General features: G+C 48.8%; 1 long non-coding RNA gene across 2 annotated transcripts; it reads left to right on the top strand.

Moving 5' to 3' along the window:
- The first annotated feature begins 4,080 nt into the window (after positions 1-4,080).
- Positions 4,081-8,417, top strand: LOC130034769 (uncharacterized). Of its 2 annotated transcripts, none has more exons than XR_008794147.1 (3): positions 4,081-4,185; positions 7,334-7,457; positions 8,003-8,417. It is a non-coding gene; the product is annotated as an uncharacterized LOC130034769 (long non-coding RNA). The 2 variants fall into 2 exon arrangements; XR_008794148.1 differs by lacking the exon at positions 4,081-4,185 and adding an exon at positions 6,448-6,577.
- The last annotated feature ends 14,928 nt before the right edge of the window (positions 8,418-23,345 follow it).

Below are 23,345 nucleotides of genomic sequence, written 5' to 3'. Positions count from 1 at the left end.
TTTCATATGAATGGGCTCTTACAAAATGTGGCATTTTGTAATCTAGTTTCTTTGGGCATAAAGTTTTGTAGATTTGCCTCTGTTGTAGCACATATTAGGTAACTAGGATTTACACCTTTTTCCTTATGAGAATACGTAAGTTTTGGCCTGAAGATTTAGGTTTCTGATTTGATTTGAGTTAAATATTTTGTATGATATGAAGTAGGACTCCCAATATATTCTTTTGATTGTGAATATTCGGTAGATCCAGCACGAATGTTGAAAAATCTATTTTCTCCCCTGCTTATTCTCTCTGCTACAGTCTTGGATCTCCTGACAAAGATCAATTGACCATAGAGAACTTGGTTAAAGTTTGGACTTTTGATTCCATTCATTGGCTTGTTCCATTCATTGGTCTATCAGGACCATACTATTTTAAAACCATAACTTTGTAGTATGTATTAAAACTAGAAACTGTAAACCTTTCTGTTTCATTTAAAATATTATTTTGGTCATTGGGGAGTGACATAAATTTCTCTATGAATTTTATGATCATCATGCCGATTACTACACAAAATACATTGTTATTTCGATTGGGAATGAATTGAATCCATAGGCAGGTAGGGGAAATACTGTCATCTTTACAATATTAAGTCTTCATGGGGCGGGAGAGATAATATAAGCAAGGCAGGGTGCTTGTCTTGTACGTGGCTTACCCAGGTTTGATCCCTGGCACTCTATATGGTCCCTTATGTACTGCCAGAGTCAACCCTGAGTGCAGAGCCAGGAGTAAGCCCTGTGCACTGTTGGGTGTGGCCTTATAAAGGAAAACCAAACAAAAATAATATTAAATCTTCCATTTCTGGTGATGTTTATTTATTTAAGCTTCTTTTAAATGTTTTGTAGTCTTCACTGTACAAATCCTAAATTTCTTTGCTTTTCATTCTTTTATTGTCTTTGCTGCTATGAAAGATGGAATTTTTCACTTTATCCGTTCTTCATTGTTATGGACAATGCAACCGTTGTGGACAGTGTAACTGATATTTGGATTGGTGATTATTAGCTATTTTATTAGCTTAGTTTTTTATTTTTTATTTACTTGTGGTCATATGTGGCAACAACCAGGAGCTACTCTTGGATTAGTGCTTGGGAGACCATGAGGTGCTGGGGAGCAAATCCAGACACTGCCCTCCTGCATGGAGAGCAAACACTCCAGCCCATGGTGTGATCTGCCCAGTTCTGCTGTCTGATCTTTTATAAACACTTTGCCTTTGCCTGTGTTTCTGACATATGCTAATACACTGTAGTGTTAGCTGCGGGTGAGTTCCCTGCTAGCAGACATCAAGGCAAGCATGTCAGGCATCTGGTAGACCCAAAGCTGTCACTACAGTCCTCCGTACCAGGACTGGAACCCAGGGTAAAGGGTGGAGTTTTCTGCACGTAACCTGGTATCACCTCCAGGTTAGGTCCTTTTACTTGCTTAAAGTCCAAGCAAAAGTCTTGGGAGTTATCTCTTTCACCTCCAATCTCGATAAGGATCATGGTCACGGTCCTCCTGTTATTCATCGATTTGCTCGAGCGGGCCCAGTAACATCTCCATCATGACACTTGTTGTTACTGTGTTTGGCATATCGAATATGTCACGAGTATCTTGCCAGGTTTTGCTGTGGGGGCGAGATACTCTTGGTAGCTTGCCAGGCTCTCTGAGAGGGGCGGAGAAATTGAACTTGGGTCGGCCATGTTGGCTCGATAAGGATAATAAATGAAAAAAATATGTACTTTGTGGGTGACGGAAATGAGTTTTCCTTCAAGGATCTGGAAGAACAGGATGGTAAGCTCCATCAAATTTCTTGTTTTGGAATGGAGGGCAATGTTGGGCCATATTTCATAGTGCTCAGGGCTTACAGTTGGCTCTTGTAGTAAATTGTCATAGAAGTTATTTTTCAACTGTGTGGGGTGAGGGATCAAACTTAGGTCAGCTATATGCAAGACAAGTACCTTATTTACCGAGATATCTCCTTGCCCCATTATATCAATTTTTAATTCCAGGCCCTAAAGTCCCAATGGGTCTTGAAGGACCGTGATAGACTTAGCTATTGCCTTTGAGCCAAATGTGGTCTGTTGGCTAGAATTTGAGGAACACAGCTGCATGTGTGTGGTCTGTGGCCAACAGATGGCAAATATCCTTTTGATCTTCAGGAAAGAGAATCAGGATGAACTTGAATCCACATGGGGTGGTCAAAAGCCTGAGTCTCTAGAATCTCCAGCCCTCTGTGAATTCTCTCTCTGGGTCATCCTACATTTGGGAGAAGTATGGGCCACCTGAGCACTAGGTGCTTCTGTATTAGCAGTGCTGTTTGAATAGGGCTGGACGGCCAGATGACCGTGTCCCTCTGGAACATGCTTGTCCAATGAGTGTGAGATGAGCCCTAGGAAGAATTGGGGGTCAGATTTGTCAGTGAAGGGGATCCAATGGTCAGAGAGATGCTGGAATGCCCCATCCCCAGCAAGGAACAAACAACGGTGTCTTCTTCTATCTCATAAAGGGGGAAGCACAGCACTGGCCCAGACAGGGGGCAAGAACATTGTCTACCAGGGGGACCCCAGAGCAGGAAACAGAGTAGAGTAGAAGCTCCACGCTTGGATCCAGGTGAGACAGATCAGGCTTCCTAGGCCTCAGCCTTGCTGTCTGCAGTGGGGACTAGATACCTGTTCAAAAATAACTTCTGTGACAATTTACTACAAGAAAGCCAATTGGATGGGCATCTTTGATCTCCATCCAGTATATGGGGGTGGGTGTGGGGGGTTGGTTGCAGAGAATGAGACAAACTAACTCACAGGAAGACAATATACAAATACTGTTCAAGCTTTGAGGTTCCCTGGGCAACCGTCAGTAAGCTCACAGGCTGGCCACTAATTCAGTACAATATTTCTTGCCCAACCAAGTTTAAAGGGACAAAGACATTAAGGACAGTCAGTAAACACATCCACATTCAAGGTAGCTGAAGAGCAGAGGCTGGGGTGTTTCACGGCCAGTCAGCTCTGAACGTGTACAGTCATAATTTCCTCTCCTCTTCTTGCCCCATGTTGCTCTCTCCCTCTAAAAAACCCTCCACTGGTTTATTCTTTGCTTGGTGCAAGTTTGTTGCCCAGGGGTGTGCGTTGTCTTGCCCTCACCTCCTCTTTCCAGGGCGCATGTTTACTAGGCAGGTAAGACCTACATTGTTTTGCTGGGAGATGGTCCTGACCGTGGGGATTTTTGTTGTGTAGATGATCTCCCACAAATTTCCAGGAGATTCTCCAAAGGGAGACTTGGCAGCTGTCCACATGGAGATATCAAGTCCCAGGTCAGGTGGTTTATATGTGTTGGTGCATCTAGAATTGTGTCCGAACTGAGCCAGGGGGACAGGCTGTCTCGGGAGCACATGGCTGACCCATGGTGCACACCTGTCTCCCGCTCCCCTCTCCTCCCAGCCAGAGGGTGGGGAAGGGACAGGTCTAGCCTGATTCACCAGGGATTGGCTCAGAAACAGACAGTGCCAGTGCCACCTCTTGCTCCAAGGGGGCTTCTGGGCACCTTTGGAGGCTCTGGTGATAGTGTGTGGAGTGTTGTGGGTCATCCCTGGCGGGTAGGACAATCTGGTTCTGAGTTATGTATGCATGGACACACAGACACTGCAAGGTCATGGCTGACGGTCGTGGCCGCAAAAGAGACAGTTCAGTGGGTAAGGTGCTTGCCTCACACGTGACTACCCTGTTTGGTCTCCAGCACCACATAAGTTCCCCTGAGAACCACCAGAAGTGACCGCTGAGCACAAGGCCAGGAGTAAGCCCTGAGTGTTGTCAGCTGTTGGCCTGTCTCCTCCCTCTCCTGCTAAGAAAGGCTGTGGCGCACATATACAGCATAGCATGAGGTCGAGAAGGAGGTTGTTTCCCGCTGGCGTTGGAGCGGAGGGAATGCGAGGGGGTCATGAGAAGCAAAATAGTCAGGAGACAACTATGCACTGGATGATTTCACTTGAGTACAGGGCAAGGCGCGCAAGCTGATGATGTAAGAAACTCAGAAGTCAGTGAACAGGGGTGTCGGAGCTGAGATGACTACAGGGAAAGAAGCTGGTGATGGGGAAAGAGTGGAGGGGATTTAAGAATGGGCAGTAGGCACTATATCAGCCCTTTATCTGCATGCTGGAGCAGAGACGTGTTCAGGTATGACGGGAGGACTCCCGAGGGTCCGACTTACCCCTTCCATGAAAAGGGTCAGACCAGGGCAGCCAACTCCAGCCTGCAGGCACTAGAGAGCTCGCTGGCCGCTCCTCCCAGGGACCAGACACTGCATTGGAAGAGGTGGACACAGAGAGCACCCTCCTCGGTTGAGACGTTGACGTGCCTTTTCTCCCCTGGTATTTTCACAATGTTGAGTTGCACTGATTGATCCCCAATCAGGACCTCAACCTCATTTCATGAAGGGATAAGCTCACCTGACCCTAAGGCATCACCCTTTGCGTGTTTGGCTGGGTGGCGCTCAGGGACCTTTTGCTGGGGATCTCTGTGGGCAGAACGTGACGGCGACCAACAGGAGGCTACTATTCTTAGAAAGGCGTTTGTGCGTCTGGCCGTTGGCTGGCGCCTGCGTTTCAAGAGCGTCCCACCCCCCGACTGATAAGGGTGACTCACGGCGTCTGAACTGTTTGTGCGAACAAGGTGATTTATGCCGAGCAACTGCTTTCCCTCTGGGGGCTGAAATCTTGGTCACTTCTGGGCAGAGGTGCCTGTGTAAGCAGACAGAGTCTGGGAGCCAACTGTGTTTACCTGTTGGGGCGGTTGTTGGGGAGGAGGAAAGCTGTGTGCTTCCCTCGGAGCAGACTCATGCTGGCATCTGGGTTCCTCCAATTCGACCCCTGCACCAGCTCCCTGAGCTGGTCTAACTGCCACTGTGAGCAGGACTGCAGGGTCCCCTGGTTTCTCTCGGTGAAGCTGCTCACCCGTGTGAGTTTCTGCCATGCTAGCATTTACATGCACCGGACACTGCTCTGTGCCTGTCTCTGTCCATTCTCTCCACTTCCTTCCCTCTTGTGTCCCTTTGCTGTTGTTGCTGTTGCTACAATAGCTTGAGGCTGCACACACCTGCCCCGGGGCTCACACACACACCTCACCTGGAGCTCACACACACCTCACCTGATGTTCACACATATACCTCACCCGGAGCTCACACAAATAGCTCACCTGGGGCTCACACACCTCACCTGGGACTCACACACACCTCACCTGGGGCTCACACACACACACACACACACCTCACCTGGGGCTCACACACACACACCCCACCTGATGTTCAGACATATACCTCACCTGGATCTCACATAAATAGCTCACCTGGGGCTCACACATGCCTCACCTGATGTTCACACCTATACCTCACCTATAGCTCACACAAATAACTCACCTATTTGTGTGAGGGATCACACATACCTGCCCTGGGGCTCACACACACCTCACCTGATGTTCACACATATACCTCACCTGGAGCTCACACACACCCGCCCTGGGGATCACATACAACTCACCTGGAACTCACACACATCTGCCCTGGGGCTCACACACACCTGCCCTGGGGCTCACACACATCTCACCTGGGGATCACACACACCTCACCTGATGTTCATACATACAACTCATTTGGGCTCTCATATACAGCTTACCTGGGGCTCACACATAAGCCTCACCTGGGGTTCACACACACACCTCACCTGGGGCTCACACACACCTCACTTGGGGCTCACACATACAGCTCACCTTGGGCTCACACCTCATCTGGGGCTCACACACACCTCACCTGATGTTCACACATACCTCTCACCTGGGGCTCATACATACACCTCACCTGGGTCTCACACACCTCACCTGGGGCGCACATACACCTAGCCTGGTGCTCACACAGCTTCCTAATTGTGATGCTTGATGAGGGTGGGGGCCACACGCCTTTTCCACACACATCTGACTGCTTGCAGAGCCTGGATCACAGAGAGCAGAGCTGCCAAGATGTCACTCAGCACATGTGGGACATGGGGCTTTAAACTCAGGACTGTGCACTTCAAGGTAGGTGCTCCGGACACCCATGCTTGTCCTCAGACCCTTTGTGCCTTCCTCGGAATGTCTATCAGGCGTTGATATCAGGTTTTCCTGCTTCAAAAGTCAGACCTGTGAAGAAAGCACATTTATAGTCGGACTGGGAAAAGGTCTAGGCAGCAGAGAGCTTCCACGCAGCCCTGCTAAGGAGAATGGTGCTTGGGAGAGCTTAACACTTTGCTCAGCTGAGTTCAATCGGGTCCCTCTCACCCAGCACTCACCCCTGAAATTCCTTTCTCAGCTAGGGGCCTCTTAAAACAGGTAGGGAGCCAGGGTTTCATTTGCATTGTTGTCAAACTGTCTGTGTCAGTTGTGATTAAGTCAGTTCTCCTAGAACCCACATGGGGGTGTTGTAACGGACTTTAAGATCACACCGAAACCATCTTCAGGCGTGAAAGCAAGGAGATTTAATTATTTGACATCAAGATGAACTGCAACGAGGCAAGTCACCTGAAACTGAGGCCCCAAGCAGGTACACAGAGCACTTTTTATAGGAATTTTCCTGACAACATAGCACACTGGTAGGATAAAGGGGAGAAACGCAAAGGAATGCAGTTTCTCAATGGGTTCCTTGAGGACAACGCCCTGAGGGGCACTGAGCAGGAGAGGCACCTGACGGGACTGTGAGGGTCGCTGGGAATCTTTGTGCTGAACACTTTCTGCCCACAGGGATCCCCAGCAAACGATCCCTGAGCGTCAACCAGCCACACATGCAGAGGATGACGCCTTGGGTGAGAGTACACTCTCATGGCACAAGGTTGGCGTAAGGATTGTGAATCACCCAGCGCAGCTCGACAGGGAGAAAAGGCATGTCAGCTTCTCAACCGACGCCAGGAAGCGCTGGTGTCCATGTCTGCCTTTCCTTACGCAGAGTCTGTTGGGCAGCTGGTGGTTTAGGTTCCATCACGATCACGATCACGACCATCCTGTTCATTGACTGCCTCGAGCAGACCCCGTTAACGTCTCCTTTGTCGTAGCACTGAGATTTTTTTAAAAAGTGCCACATTCAAGGCTCTTTCAGGGTTAGGAGAATGAGGCCCATCATTGTTGCTGTTATTTGGCATATTGGGTCGCCACGGGGAGTTTGCCAGACTCTGCCGTGTGGGCAGGTTATATTCGGTAGCCTGCCAGGTTGTCCAAAGTAGGAATGAGATAATAAGATGTCCTTCTGTCCTGTTCTGAATCATAACTGATGATTTATGACCTATTTTCTCTGCCCGGTTCCCAGCACTGACTGCTCCGAGCTCCCGCCTCTGACTGCCTTCCTGGTGCCCTGTCAGCTCCCTGTTCGTGTCTCTAACTTCCCCAGGACTACAGCATAAGGGAAGGATAAGGCATTTCTTAACCCAAAGGTACATGGGGCAGCAGGGCCAAAAAAATACAACTATAACCCTGACAGGTCATAATGGAAAAACCTGCTACCCAGCGCTCATGCACTGGGATAATAAATTCCATCAGCAAGTGTGCCCCCTTGCTCCTTCCTAAGGCACCCCTGATGGTGAGAAAGAGAAGCCAGGGGCCCTGGCCCCCGCAGCGGTCGACTCTGGCCGGGAGGGGCCCCAACCCCATGCACATGTGCTCCCAAGAGACTCATACCCCAAAAGGCTCCTCCTCTTTCCACAGTGCATGCTTTGATTTGTTTTTGGGTAACAGAGTGTGTTTCTTTCTCATATCTCTTTTTATAAGCAGTTCCATAAGAAAAAGAACTAGGAACTTTTTCTTTTGAAACCCCAATTCTTTAAGAAAATCAGGTTCGAGTAGCCATTGTGATGAGACGTGAAAGATAAGGAGGAATGACTGCGCTTTGACTGTGGTTCTCATGCGGTAAAATGATTTTGTATGCGATGCTTGGCTGAATAAATTCCCATTCTCATCCCTCTGCTGACTTTCTTCCCAGTGCCAGCGTTCACTTGACCTTTGGAGAAGATTATCCAGGTGAACTTACTGGAATCACAGGAGTCTGTTGAAAGCAGCCTCGGAGGCCAAGGGGAAGGAAGAGAAATCTTGAGCAGAGGCAGCATGCCGAGCAGTTCCACGGAGGGGCACAAGCCAAGGGTCTGGGCAGCTTCTGGTGTCTGAGAAAAACTCAGCTGATGGCCCCCAAGGAAACCAGGACTCACTTCTCCAAGCCTATGAAACAAAATGAATCAATAACACAGCAAGGAGCCCCTAGAGGTGAAGCCTCTGGATGAGAACCAGGCTGGCCTTTTCCACCTCTGCTTTGGAAAAACCTAAACTGAGAACAGCTAAGCCTCCATTGGCCAGATTTTGACCTACAATGGCAACTTCTCAATAAACGGGTCTTGATTTAAGTTGCTCTGTGTGGTATCTCTGCAACAGCAGAAAATAAAGCTGAACCTCTGGGACACAGCAGTGGCACCTGGAGAGTTCAACACCAGCTCCAATCCTCAGGTTTCCCTCTCTGCCAGCAAGATAAGGCTCCTGAGTGTAAAGAAAGCAAATAGATAAAAACAAACAAACAAACAAACAAACAAACAAAAACCAGAGGGAAATCCAAGCTCCGGATTGCAGCGTTGCAGCTCTGTCTGGGGCATTCTCTTCCTCATGCAGGGTGCCTACACAGGGCTTGAAGTCATGATAATTAATTGCACCAATACCTTTACCTCGAGGTTTAGGAGCCCCTATTTCTGGTAACTTCTATAAATAGGGCCAGGAATAATCAATTCTGGAGCTCCATCTTAGTATACTGTCCGAGAACAAAGAGGGAAACATCCTCTTTCCTCATTCGGACACAGAAGTGTGTTTTCCTAGGTTGCTTGGTGCCTCCTAAAATATATGTGCTTATCCTGGAATTAGTGCAGACAGTGACCTTCTTTGGGTAAAAGTCTCTGGAGATGCCAATAAGCAGAGGGTTTCGAGATGTGATCATCTGAGCTTTTCTCGGTGGTTTCTAAACCCAAACACTGTTGTTGGAAGAGACACATAGGAAAGACCCAGGAGGAGGAGGAGGCCCTGTGAGGACAGGCGGAGGCTGGGGAGAAGCGGACATGCGCCAGGCCGAGCCTGCAGCCGGAAGCAGGAAGAGGCAGGGCGGCCCCTAGAGCTTCAGGAGGGAGCGGACCCTGCCCACACCTGGAATTTGCACTTCCAGCTCCCAGGAACCACAGAAGAAGAACTTTCTGTTGTTTCGAACAACCCCAGTGAGTGGTTAAAGCACCCTAGGGAGTTAAAGGAATTGCAAGCCCTTGACATTTTAGCTTCTCCACTCCACGACTTGCCTTTCTCATCTCTGCTTCTGTGCCAGAGATGCCGAGTCTTTCTGACACAAGTATTGCCAATTCCACCGTTATGCACACAGCCCCAAGAGGAGTATTGAAGTCACCGTGATAAGCTAGGGCATAAAGAACGCCCATTGTTTTCAAATGCTATGGCCCATGAAAAGCCTTCATTGAGCTTTCTGCTTAGGGGTGGTTTCACAGCTCTGCAACGGGAAGTTGGGGGTCTAGTTGAGAGAGAGAGAGAGAGCAGGTAGGTGGAAGGTCAAGGGCAGAGTCAGGAGACACTTCCAAGGTTCTAGGACATGAAGCAGAAGCAAAGAATTTCATAAGAACAACAAGAAGCAGAGACTGTTTTGTCTGTCTAAAATATTCAGATTCTCAGAATCTGGGAAGCAACACACCGTCTCTGCAGAAAAATATTAAAGACACTGGCAGGAGTTGAGAAACAAAGTCCAGGGTTGGGGAGATGGCTCAAAGGGTTGGGGTGCAGGGCCTTCCAGTCTAATCCCTGAGGTGAGCTAGCCCTCCCCCACTCCCATTCCCTACCAGGTATAGCCCTGGTGCTCCCCAGATGCTCAGGCCTGAGCAACACCAAATCTTTTCTTTTTTTTTTTTTAATTTTTATTAGTGAAACACTATGAGGTACAGTTGTAGACTTTTGTGCTTGGGTTTCATTTATACAATGATCAAATACCCATCCCTCCACCAGTGCCCATTTTCCACCACCACAGGTCCCAGTATCCTCCCACCCCCATCCCCCCACATCCCACCCTGCCTCTGTGGCAGGGCATTTCCTTTTGTTCTCTCTCTCTCCTTTTGGGTGTTGTGGTTTGCAAAAGAGGCATTTAGTGGCAATCATGTTTGGTCTATAGTCTACTTTCAGCATGCATCTCCCATCCTGGGCGGATCTTCCCAACACCCTTTATTTGGTGCTCCCTTCTCTATCTGAGCTCCCTTTCCCCCTAGCATGTGTGGCTGGCTTCCAAGCCATGGAGTAAACCTTCTGGTACTAATCTCGGCTATTCTTGGGGCAACACCAAATCTTCAGACTAGCTTTGAACTGAATTTCTCCAGAAGTGGCCCCAAGATTGCTTGGAAGCGCCCACCTACTCCCCTGCAGAAGAAAAATGGTCAGAAGCTTTAGCCCATCTATCACAGAGGTGGCCCTGGCTGGGGCTGAGCTGACCCTGGTGAGCAGTTGTGGGGCAGGGCCTTACAGAAGGTGGATTCCCCTTCCCTGGGTCCCATTTCATATTGGTTGTGCTGTTGTGTCATCTAGCTTTTGGAAATGACATGGCAGGGGCTCAGAGAAGGACAGAGGGGGCAGCATGGAGACTTGCTGCCAGGTTCTGTCCCCCTAAGGGCAGGGCATCACAGGTGGACGGGTTCTGAGGGTCCCGGGGTCCCAGAGCCCCAGGCGGGCTCGTGACAGGTTTCACGAAGTTGGCTCTGGTGGCTCCGGCCTTGGCAGCCCCCGGCGGCCTCCCTGCCAAGCCGAGCTGGCACCACAGCCCGGCCAGGACGGGAATAACGGGGGACGAAGAGGCTGACGCACACAGATCACCAGGGACGCGTTTCTCCAGGAATAGCTGAGCTGGCGGCACGCAGCTGCTTGGCGGTCACTGGAGACTGCGACACCCGTTGGGAGCACGGCGGGTTCCGGCCAAACAGAGGCCAAGAGGGACCTCTCGGCCGCTCCTACCCTCTCCCTCTCCCCCTCTGCTCCCCCTCTCCCTCTCCCCCATCCCTCCCCCAGCCCCCTTTCCCTCCTCCCCTTCCCACCCTCCCCCACACCCCTCCCCCTTTCCCCAACCCCCTCTCCCCCTCCCACCCTCCCCCTCTCCCCCACTCCCACCCTTCCCCTCTCCCCCTCTGCTACCCCTCCCCCTCTCCCTTGCTCCCACCCTCCTCCTCTTCCCCCCACCCCTCCCCCTTTCCCCAACCCTCCTCCCTCCCCTGCTCCCCCTTCTCCCTCTCCCCCACTCCCACCCTCCTCCTCCCCCTCCCAACCCTCCCCCTTTCCCCTTCCCATCCTCCCTCCCCCACTCCCCCTCCCCTCTCCCCTGCTTTCCCGCCCCTCTCGCCTGCTCCCACCCTCCCCCTCTCCACCTGCTCCCACCCCTCCCGCTCTTCAGTGGAATTCATTTCTAGACTGGACTCAGAGAGGCAGCTTTCATCTTGAGGCAGTTTTCCCCTTGGCCTCTGAAAACGTCCTCTTCAGCGGTGGGTGATACAGGTCCCATCAGGTCAGGGTGTGAAACGGCCAGGCCCTCCTCGAGTCATTTCCCCACGGACACGGAGCCGAGGAGGTGAAACATACGGTCCGCCGTCCTGCCTCCTGCGCCCAGGCAGCCGCATGTGGTCCAGCTCAAGCTCATCCCCTCTGGGTGTGCTGGGGATGCTGGTTGCTCTGCGGGGACCTCTCTGACATGGATAACTGGGGTGGGAGAGGTTGCCCCAGGAGAGTTTGCAGGAATAGGAGAGTGACAATGGGGTGAACTCCTCAGAGAAATGAACCCCCCCACCACCAAGGTGGGAAGGAAGGAAGGAAGGGGCCCAGCCCTGCCCAGGGTGTGAAGAGAGAGCACTGGGCTCTCACAACTCCAGTGACAGTCAAAGACAGATGTGGCACATCCCAAACTCTTACCTGTGGCCAGACTCCTGCCTCTCCATCCCACTCACCCCCCTCTGCTTTTTTGGAATACCTGAGGGTTCTCAAGACTTACTGCTGACTCTGCACTCAGGAATTCCACCTGGCAGTGCACAGAGATATGGGATATATCTCCGGGATATATATGGGATTCTGGGGATGGTACCTGGATGGGCTGTGTGCAAGGCAAGTGCCCTACCCACTGGACTACCGTTCTCAACCCTCTTCTTTCCTCTTGATTGGCTCTGCAGTCCACTCTCCAGTCACTCAAGTGTCTCATGGGTGGCACTGATTCTACTCTCTCCCTGCCTCTGCCCCCTGATGTCCCACTCTTTCCAAGTCCCCCTTTCCTCCCTGCACAGGGTCCTTCCTTCGTGGAGAGCCCACTGATGGTTGTTGAGCTATCACCTGGCCTCTAGAACTAGATCCTTCAGCCAGGCATCCCACCTCCCAAGGTCCACCCCTCATAGTCCATGGGGCATGCTCCTTAATTCTGCTCCTCCAGACCGGTCGCTCTGCCGGAATGGGTGGGTCTCTCCGGACTCTGAACTGACCACCCCCTCTTTTCTGTCCCAAGGGTCGTACCTGCACTGCCAGTTTTTTTTGTTGTTGTTGTTGTTTCTCTTCCCTTCTGCCCTGAGAGGAGGCTCATAGAGCAGCGACAGTGCATTGCTTGTCTTAGTTCCTTCAGCATCTGCCCCAGTAGCCAGAACTCAGTGGATGCACAAGAGAGGGAGTGAGTTAATGAATTAACGGAAAAGGAGAGAGAAAGGAATGTGTTACCAGAAGTAACTGGCTCCTCACCACCATTTAGGATCCAGTCCGCTAACCAGAATGCCGCTGAACCACAGCCTCAGCTCAGGCCAAGGTGAGCTCAGGAAGTGTGTTTTGCTTCCCTGAGGCTGCACACAGGACAAACTAGCCCTGTGAGAGCAGGATGCCAAGGCAGATGGAGAGGATGATAAGGTTACACCTGTTCCATCCCTCCTGGCAATGATGTCCTAAGGCTGGGAGAGATTTTTCTCAAAATTTAAGAAGTTTGGTTGCCAATGTTTTCCAAACTTAAATGAACCCTCTTTCCTTCCAAGATGTCTTCAACTAACCACAAGTGTATGTGGGGCGGAGAGTAGGTAAGAGAGAAGAGACCAGTATGACAATAATAGCTAGGAATGATCATGCCGGACAAGACCTGAGTGTTCAAAGTAGATAAGGGGATAGTCTTGATAACCTTCAGTATCAACATTGCAAACCACAATGCCCCAAAAGGAGAGAGAGAGAGAGAGAGAGAGAGAGAGAGAGAGAGAGAGAGAGAGAGAGAGAGAGCATCTGTCATAGAGGCAGGCAGGGGGTGGGGGTTTGGAGTGATGGGAGGGAACTTGGGGACACTGTGGGAAATGTACACTGGTGGAGAGATGGGTGTTGGAACATTGTGTGACTGAAATCCAATTATGAACAGCTTTGTAAGGGTCTATCTCACAGCGATTCAATAAAAAAGTTAAAACAAAAAAGATTCCTTCAAGATGTCCTCTCTCTCTCAAAGTCAGTTCGTGGTACATCATTTGAGTTTCTAATGAGGGTTATTCTAGAGACATCTCACACTGGCTCTTCTTGGGCTCTAAGGAGTTGGGTGCCATCTTCTGAGGACAATTGGCACCTGCCAAGTTTTACATCTGATTTTCAAATGAGAAATAGATTTGAATTCATGACATCTTAAAGGTGACTGACTTGTTTCCCATTAGGAAAATCCAAGATTCTGTTCATCTTAAGAGGCTTACTATTGGAGGATAAAATGCTATTTTCTCTATTGAACTATTTGAAGATTAAATGAAATCCTGTCACTGTCACTGTCCTCCTGTTGTTCATGGATTTTCTTGAGTGGGCCCAGTAAGTCTCCATTGTGAGACTTGTTGTTACTGTGTTTGGCATATCAAATACGCCACAGGGAGCTTGCCAGGCTTTGCTGTGTGGGCGAGATACTCTCGGTAGCTTGCCGGGTTCTCCGAAGAGGGGCGGAGGAATCAAACCCGGCTCAGCCGGGCTGTCTGCACGCAAGGCAAATGCCCTACCAGCTGTGCTATCGCTCCAGCCCATTAAATGAAATAAAACATATAAAAGTATCATTTTGATCCCATTCATATATACATACATACATATGTGTGTATATATGTATATATATACATATATGCACACACATATACATATATATGGTTCATACTTATGGTGCTTCAGGGCCAAGGGTCTTGCACATGTAAGAAATGTTTTCCATTTCAGCTTTCTTTTGGCCCTCGGTGAATTTCTTTGGGGGTAAAAAGTCAGGTCTGAGACTTTTTCAGGCTCCTGAGGGAAGACAGGTATTATTTCACAACATGCTCCAGACAGGGAGCTTCAAAGCTGACCATTTCAAGTTTTTATTTTTCTTTAATTTTGGGGGGGGGGGCTTGGGGACCACACCCAGCGATGCTCAGGGATTATTCCTGACTCTATACTCAAAAATTACTTCTGGTAGTGCTCAAGGGACCATATGAGATGCTGAGGATCAAACTAGGGTCAGCCGAGTGCAAGAACAGCACCCTACCCACTGTATTATCTTTCTAGTCCCTCAGTTCATGTTTTCACATTTGATATTTTAGAGACAAAATGTAGGACATATTTGGGTACATATTGTACACTAACACCCATTCTTAATTTAAAATTGAAAGATACTTTGGGTGGAGAGACAACACAAGAGGTAGGAGCATAGGCTTTGCATGCAAGAGTACTGGCTTCCAATCCAAGAGTGAACCCCTGAGCACCAACTCTGGGGTGGTATCCAGTACTATTGGGTGCGACCCCAAACAAAACAAAAACAAACAACAAAATAGAGATTTTATTGCCTAAAGAAATAGATCAGGAATGATAGTACAGCAGTTAGGGCTTTTGCCTACCCCATGGCCAACCAGGATTTGTTCCCTGGCACCATATTTAGTCCCCTAAGCCTGCCGGAGTGATCCCTGAGCACAGAACCAAGAGTAAGCCCTGAACACCCCCAGATGTGGCCCCCAAACAAAAAAAATGAAAGAGAAAGGAGAAAGAGAAAGAAAGAAAGAAAGAAAGAAAGAAAGAAAGAAAAGAAAGAAAAGAAAGAAAGAAAGAAAGAAAGAAAGAAAGAAAGAGAAAGAAAGGAGGGAGGGAGGGAGAGGGAGGGAAGAAGGAAGGGAAGGAGGAGAGGGTGGGAGGGAGGAAAGGAAGGAAGGAAGGAAGGAATATAGATAGGAAGGAAGGTAAGTAGGAAGGACAGATTAATTTGACCTGTAATTTTTTCATTTTTTATAATTTTATTGATTGAATCACCATGAGAGCAGTTTCAAAGATTTCGGGTTTAAGTCTCAGTCATACAATAAAACACTCATATCTTCACCAGTGCCCATTCTCCACCACCAAAAACCCCAGTATGCCCCCATCCTACACCCTCCCCCTATCTGGGGGGAGGTGATTTCTACATTATTCTCTCTCTCTACTTTGTTTGCATTTAATATTTTGACACCTGACCCACCATTATTATTTGGGATTTTACCCCAACACTCGGATCTGCCAAAAAGGCAACAGTAGACAATTTGTTTTCTATTGCTGGTTATGAATAACATATGATGTTGCACAGCTGCAGTAGTAGCTGTGCTATTTTGAAATTCCAAAATTTTAACCATTAAGTCTGGAGGGATTTCTGCCCAAACTGCTGGGTTCCAAGATTTGTTCCTGAGTCTCTGGGATCATGGTCGTTAAGCAGCTTGATCAGGAGCCAGAGAGGCTGTTTATGGGCAGCGACTCAGGGTCTCATTGTGGTGGGGAGGAAAGGGCTGACTCTACCCTATCCTGTGAGGCCCTGCATGTCTCGTCACTGAGGCCCAAACCTGACTGTCCAATGGCTCTGGAGGATGGTGGCTACTGAGCTGCCAAGGGGGAGCAGGCGGAGGGACAGCACCCTTTGCCCCATGGGGTGGCCCAGTGCAGTAACCTACTGCGGGGTCCAGACGCATTTCTGTCAAAAGCCTCTGGGTTTCAAGATTTGTTTCTGAGTCTCTGGGATCATGACTGTTAAGCAGCTTGATCAGGAGCCAGAGAGGCCATTTGTGGGCGACAACTTGGGGTCTCCTTGGAGTGGGGAGGAAAGGGCCGGCTCCACTCCCATCCCGTGAGGCTCTGCGTGTCTCGTCACTGCGGGTCCAAACCTGACTGTCCAGTGTCCTCAGGAGGATGGCGGCCACTGGGCCGCCAGGGAGAAGAGGCCAAGGCATGAAACCTATTCCCACCTGGAGTGACCCAGTGCCAGTAACCTACTGTAGGGACCGGACACAGTTCTGCCAAAAGCCGTTGGTTTCGAGATTTGTTTCTGAGTCTCTGGGATCATGGCCATTAAACAGTTCTATCGGGAACCAGAGAGGCCATGCCTCCAATTATATAGCTGAGCTGGAGGTGGTTTGTGGGTGTGTTTCCCACATACCTAACTTTTGGCCGTTTACTTTCTTGGTAAACTTGGCCCCAAGTTTTTGGGATCTAGCCAAAGGCACAGCAGCAATTTTGGGGTACCTGGAAGTCCGAAGGCGCCATCAGGCTGCTGATACACTCACCTCACAGGTACAGATTGACCTGCTGGTGGCACCATACCCCCTCTGGCCTTTCCTTGAGTGTGTATGAGTTAAAAGGTCTTTCTTTAATCTTATCACACTTTGTCAGTCACTCTGCAAAGTTCAAGGGCTGCAGTGTAAGAGAGCACCGCACAGCTGTTCAACATCCCTGGCAGCATCTGGAACTCTTTTTGTCCCCTGTTTGTCCGTCATTCATCTGTTTGTCTTTCCTGATAGGGTGACGCTGATTTGAAATCCCTTTGCAGAGATGGTCTGGAAATGCTCAATTTCACTTTCTTTTTGTTCCAAGCCAACTTTTCTAAGTATTTGATTTAACTAACGAATTATGAAGGAGAGGTTTTTCATCTGAAAAATCTGACCTCGAATTATGATTCCTGAGCAGTTGCATCATTTCATACCCCAGTGACGAGGGTACCCTTGGCTTTGACCTTGGAATCTGCCCAAAGATGGCCTGCTTCTCCCATGGAGAGCTCGCTGTCAAATGACCACGCAGGAAGGGTTCTTTCCAGCTGAGTTTGCCTGTGGCTGCCCGTGTATAAAACACACTCCATTAACAGACGTCTGCCCACAGCTCAAGCCAAGGATATTTCCACTGTGTGTCTGTCTCACACTGGCAAGGGCGGCAGCAAAAATCCCTTCTGCCCCGCCAAGTTCCATGAGTGGTGGTTGGCAGCCCTGCTCAGGACAGGCTGATCAGAAGGGCAGCCGCACTCGGCCGCTGTGTCCTGGTCCCTCTGGATAATGTGAGCTCAAGGCTTTGCTCCTCTTGGATGATTAAGAAAAACCTCATTTCTAGAAGCCATGGAGAACCTGCTTAAATTTCCCCACAGTGCAGGTGAAAGGCATGGTAAGAGCAAAGCAAAGTCAGCACAAAAGGGATGTAGGTAATAGGAATATTATAAACATCTCATTGAGTGAGCCATCCAGTGTCCCTTCAAATGACACAGTGAGCTGATAGAGGATTTGTGGGCGAACTTCTCAAGGGGAGAGGCGACAGGGTCCAGGCAGCAGGGGGCCCTGGCAGAGGTGAAGAAGAGAGGAGAGGCAAGACAAGTAGACTTGGGTAGGCCACATCTGGAAAGAGGCATAAAGAAGCACAGCAACAGAATAGCAAATGGTCCAAAGCTATAGAAACTGTGGTTTGCTATGGTGGGGAGACAGCAGGGCTGGGAGTTTAGGGGAGGACACCAGACCCTGGTGGAAGGAAACAGATACTCTGTATCACTGACAGTATTATAACCACTGGTGACTAAAAGTAACACAAAATAATAAAGACGAGCAGTACAGAAGAACTGAGTTTTTGGTGAAGGTGGAGCCTTTGGGATGATGGAAAGAAGTGGGCACTGTGGTGGTGAGTGTGTTGCAGGAAACCAGCATTAATAGCTCTGCACAGTAACAGTAACTCAGTAAAAAAAAATAATAGTAAAAGAATTTTCTGCTGAGAGTTGTGCTATTGAGCCCATGAGGTAGGATCTGGTCATATGAGATCTGTGAGTGGAACTGGATGAATTTGGAAGAGTAGTTGACGTGGTCAAGCTCTTTTCTCCGTGCAGTGCCACACTGAGCAATGGAGACCACCACTGCCCTCTTCCCATGAGCTGCGGGTGTTTTCCTGTTCTTCATCTTCAGGTTCCTAATGGAACAGTAGGATGGAAGGTGAGTGTGGTGTGGAGGACACAGCAGACACATTCTGGGGATGGTTGACACATTCCTGAAGTTGACTGTGCCACCAGTGGCTGTGAGGGCCTTGGGGACAGAGGGGTGCAGGGATATGAATGTGTATGCCTGTGTCCCAGTGGGAGAGGCAGGAGACAGGCTCCGAGGGCATTTCAGCTGCAAAAAAAAAAAAAAAAAAAAAGGGCGCAGTGTGACCATAAGCAGGGATTGGCCTGTGTTCATGGAGGGTCACTGATGGTCCTTGATGGAGGGATAACTTTGGAGGGGGTCTCATGACAGGGGCTGGGGTGGAGGACCCAGTAGACTGGGCAACGTGAGCGTGTGAAGGGAAGTTTGGGCGTGTCTGGGGCTGAGATTCTGGTTGGTCAAACAGGTGCCAACACAATCTGTGTGTCGCAGGACACTGATCAACAGTTTCTGGGGTGAATGCCTCCGCGTGGCCCCCCAATCTGACTGTGACCCAGGAGCTCTGCGGGAAAGAACCTGGAGCTTGTACTGACTGGGGTGAGCCCCGGAGCACTGAGACTTGCAGGGAAGTCACATATAGCCCCCCCCACCAACTCCCATTGGGAGAGCAGAAGTTGCCTGGGGGTGGGAATTTGCAGATAAGACTGTTCCTTGCTGTGACTGGGCTCAGGCCTGAGACCTGTCTACCTCTTGCACTTCCTATGTGGCGTTTGCAGGTCCTCCTGGGGGCTGGCATCTTAGGATGAATAACCTAGATTCTTACTGTTTCCAAAGCAGAGGATCCCTCTGTCCATGCCAATTTCTTCTTCTGTCTGTGCTCAGAGGAAATGTAATTTCTCTAATTCTCAACCACAGAAGACTGCAGTAGACTTTTTCTTCGCGTGTGTGTGTGTTTGTGTGTGTGTGTGTGTGTGTGTGTGTGATGTGTTCCTGAGCAATGCTGGAGGGCCCTGGGAGCTAAACTTCTCTTTCTCTATTTTTTTGGGGGTTCTTGCATAACACCCTGCAGTGGTCAAGGCTTACTCTTGACTCAGTGCTCAGGGGTCACTCCTCGAGGGGACCATATGTCGTGTTGGGGAATCAAAAAGAAGTCAGCCGCATGCAAGATGTGTGCCTTAGCCCTGTCCTATCTCTTCACCTCTAAGCTTCTCTCTTTGACCATCTAAAGATGTACATTTATTTATTTTTTAAAATTTTTAAATTTTTTAAATTTTTTGAAATTTTTATTAGTGAAACACCATGAGGTACAGTTGTAGGCTTACAAATTTTTGTGCTTGGGTTTCAGTTATATAATGATCCAGTACCCATACCTCCACCAGTGCCCATTTTCCACCACCATGGATCCCAGTATCCCTCCCACCCCCCATCCCCCCCCCCACCCCACCCAGCGTCTGTGGCAGGGCATTCTCTTTTGTTCTCTCTCTCCTATTGGGTGTTGTGGTCTGCAAAAGAGGCATTGAGTGGCAATCACGTTCGGTCTATAGTCTACTTTCAGCATGCATCTCCCATCCTGGGCGGATCTTCCCAACACCCTTTATTTGGTGCTCCCTTCTCTATCTGAGCTGCCTTTTCCCCCAGCATGTGCGGCTGGCCTCCAAGCCATGGAGTGAACCTCTTGGTACTTATCTCAGCTATTCTTGGGTGTTAGTCTCCTATTTCGTTGCTTTATGTTCCCCAGATGAATGCAATTTTTCTATGTCTGTCCCTCTCTTTCTGACTCATTTCGCTTAGCATGATACTTTCCATGTAGCATCACTTGTATGTAAATTTCATGACTTCATTAAAGATGTACATTTATTTTGAAGCAGAAAAAGTTCGCTTCCTGTGGCTTCAATTAACTTGTCTTCTTTGCTAAACCCTGAGCATCTTGTCACACTTGAGTCAGCCACAGAAAGAGCCTGCCCCCATGCCCCACTCACAAATGCAGGGGCTGCAGGAGTGCACTGTAAAAGTGTTCTCGGGAGCCCAGGATCCTTCCCCAGAGGCCCAAGGCAAGAAGGAGGCTCTCTGGCCCAGGAGAACCTGGATGAGTCTGTGTGAGTCCCTGCGTTCCACTTTGAGTGGCTACTTTGGATGGAGAATGGAGCAGGGCCAGGCGGAGGCTGGATCTGGCCACGGCACAGCTGTGACCTTGAAGACCAGCTCAGCGGCACCATATGCTTGTTGCACAAGAGCTTCAAGACAGTTGTCATGGCAATATATTACTACTTTTATTTTTAAAACACCTTTTAATTATGAAATATTTTAAGACTCAAGGGAAGTTGCAAAAATAGTCCAGAGAATTTCTTGTGCACCTCTCCACAGCTCCCCCAGTGATGCCATCTTACATAACCGTGGCCTTTCGCCCGAGCCTGGGCACACACGTGGCCTTGCACTATGAACCCAGGTAGGTAGGATGCTTGGAACCAACAAGTTCTCATTTTTCCTTCTAAATAAACTGAATGCTTTGGAATCATGAGATCACTCATTTTTTCCCAGCGTTACAAATGCTAATAATAACTCGTAGTTTTGCAGTAAAAGCTTCCATTTTTATAATAAAACAATTACCTGACAATGTTCTCTGAGTGACAACAGAGTAGGTTTTATATTCATTGAAAGTGTATTAAGTTTTGATATTAAAAGGCAAAGGTTTTAAATTTCTGCATCAAAAAAATTCCCAAATGGTTGATGGGAGTAAACCTACAAGGGAGGTGGAGGGCACCAGGACAGGAGTTTCCAGGACAGCCTGGAAACTCTAAGGCACTGCTGAGAGGGACAGAGACACTGAGAAATGGAGAGACATCCATGTTCTGGGTTAGAAAAACAGGAATTATTAAAAATGGTCTTTTTACCCAAAGCAATCTATGGAGCCAATGCACTTGCCATCAAAATGTCAATGGAATATTTAAAGAACACAAAACAATGCATTGTAAAATTTGTAGGAAGTTACACAAGACCTGAATTAGTCTAAACAACTCTGAGAAACAGGAAGAAAAATGGAGACATCATGTACCCTGGCCTCAAACTATGTTACAAAGGGGCTGGAGTGATAGTCCAGCAGGTAGGGTGCTTGCCTTGCATGTGCTGACCTGTCCAAGACATCATCCCACCATGATGGAAGTCCCTGATGCATTAGTGGCAATAGACCCCGGCTAATAGACAAGGAACAGGTTGCAGACTGATTGCCAGACAATAATCAGCAACCTTTATTCCCAATTCCACAGGGAAGAGCAACTACAGGAGAGTCGGTTGGATGGTGATAGACTGGGAAGCAATGCAGGATAAGTTCAGCACAAAGGAGAAGTTTAACACAGGTGTGGGGAATTGGGAGTATCCCTGGGGAGTCAATGAGCTGGAAGCACTGCAGTTGGGTGAGACAAAAGGGCAGCAGGTAACTCAGTTAACTAACATAACCTCCAGCAAGGGGAACAGACCTGAGCCAGGCTGAACTGCTTTTAATAGAGGAGCAATGATCACAAATTAAGGGGACCCAGTGCCCCTTTTGGCATTGTCCTTTGCCTCTGAGACAATGTCTCTGAAGCTTTCTTGCCCCCAAGAAAATCCCTGGATGTATAATCAACAGAGCAGCATTGCCTAGATGTCTCAGGAGAAGTACCAGAGAGGGATCTAACACTTACCCAGGTTCAATCCCTAATGTCCCATATGGTCCCCTTAGCACCACCAGGAGTAGTTCCTGAGTGAAGAGCCAGGAATAACCCATGCATATTGCCAGGTCTTGACCCCCCTCCACAAAGAATCCCCAAACTCTATTACAAAGCAACAGTAATTAAAGTTGTATGATATTGGAGAAAGGACCAGGTGACAGCCAAGAGATGTTCCTCCTTAGGAACTGACTTTGAGGTTAGAATTTGGGATCTGGATTCTAGAGAGAACCCAAAAACGTAGTTTATCACCTTGTAAGGATAAGGTGTCTCCAACACAGCCCCTCTGACTGCTGATTCTCAAGACAAATGGCCAAATCCTGGAGAATACTATTAATTCCATATCAAGATGCAATAAAACCAAAACAGAAGTATTTGTGTCCTTCCTAAATCACAATGAACCCAAGAGCATGAAACCATTATGAAGTAGGTGTACTCCACAGGTAGCTTATATAACGCAGAGAGGAGAGAGGCAGTTACTTTCTCCCAACCTGCCTCTGCCATCCCAAGGCCATCTGGGAAGGCTAGGACTGATACAGTCAGTGATGAGCCTCTGTGTGGCATGGGTCTGAGCCCTGACAGCCCTACCAGGTGGCTGTCAAGTCACAACTGACATCCACTTGGTCTTCTTGGCATGGGAGTTGATCACTGACACTCGATATCTCAGAGTCATGGACTCAGGTTGGGGCAAGGAATTGGTCTTTGCAGGAAAGGAAAGTCAGTCCTAGACCTTACCCAGAGTTACCAGGTTCTTATCTTGAAAAGAATTTTTTGAGTAGGTGAGCAAAAGTAAAACAGATTTTATTTGGAGGTTTTAGGAAAGGGAAGGAGGGAGAGAAAGTGAGAGAGAGAGAGAGAGAGAAAGGGAGGGAGGGAGAGAGAGAGAGAGAGAGAGAGAGAGAGAGAGAGAGAGAGAGAGAGAGAGAGAAAGAAAGAATGCGGGCATCTCCAAGGGTGGAACGCATCCTAGCATTAGATATGAAAGCATGAAAGTACACATCTCAAGAGGGGAAATGTGGGCAACACAAGTGCTCGGGCACCACATGTGCTTGCCACATGGGCACAGGTAGTACATGGGCTTGGATAACATATACAAGCCCTTCCCTTGTTCAAGGTAGCTTTTATAGGGTTTCTCCAATCCATACCACCTGAGGCTTTCTAGCTAGGTAAGACTCAGTTGCTAGGGTAGTTGCCAAGGGATAGAGTTGGGAGTGTCTTTGAAACTCCTTTTCTTTGTTCCTGCTGGATCTTCTCTTGGAGGGTGAGTCTAGCTTTCTCTGGTCTGGGCTAGCCAAGGGTTAACCAAATTAAAGGAAGGAATTGTGGGGTTCTGAGGATTTTTCTTCAGGTCATTATTGAAGGGAGGGGTCTAATCTCCTCAGGGTCTGCTGCTGGAGAAGATCTTATCAGGTCTTGCTTCTTTATCCACATAGTGGGTCAGCCT

The sequence above is a fragment of the Sorex fumeus genome, unplaced genomic scaffold (genome assembly GCF_029834395.1).
Source record: "Sorex fumeus unplaced genomic scaffold, SorFum_2.1 ptg000061l, whole genome shotgun sequence".
NCBI classification, from domain to species: Eukaryota; Metazoa; Chordata; class Mammalia; order Eulipotyphla; family Soricidae; genus Sorex; species Sorex fumeus.
Note: the sequence above shows the minus strand (reverse complement) of the source record. Positions and strands in the feature narration are given on the sequence as shown.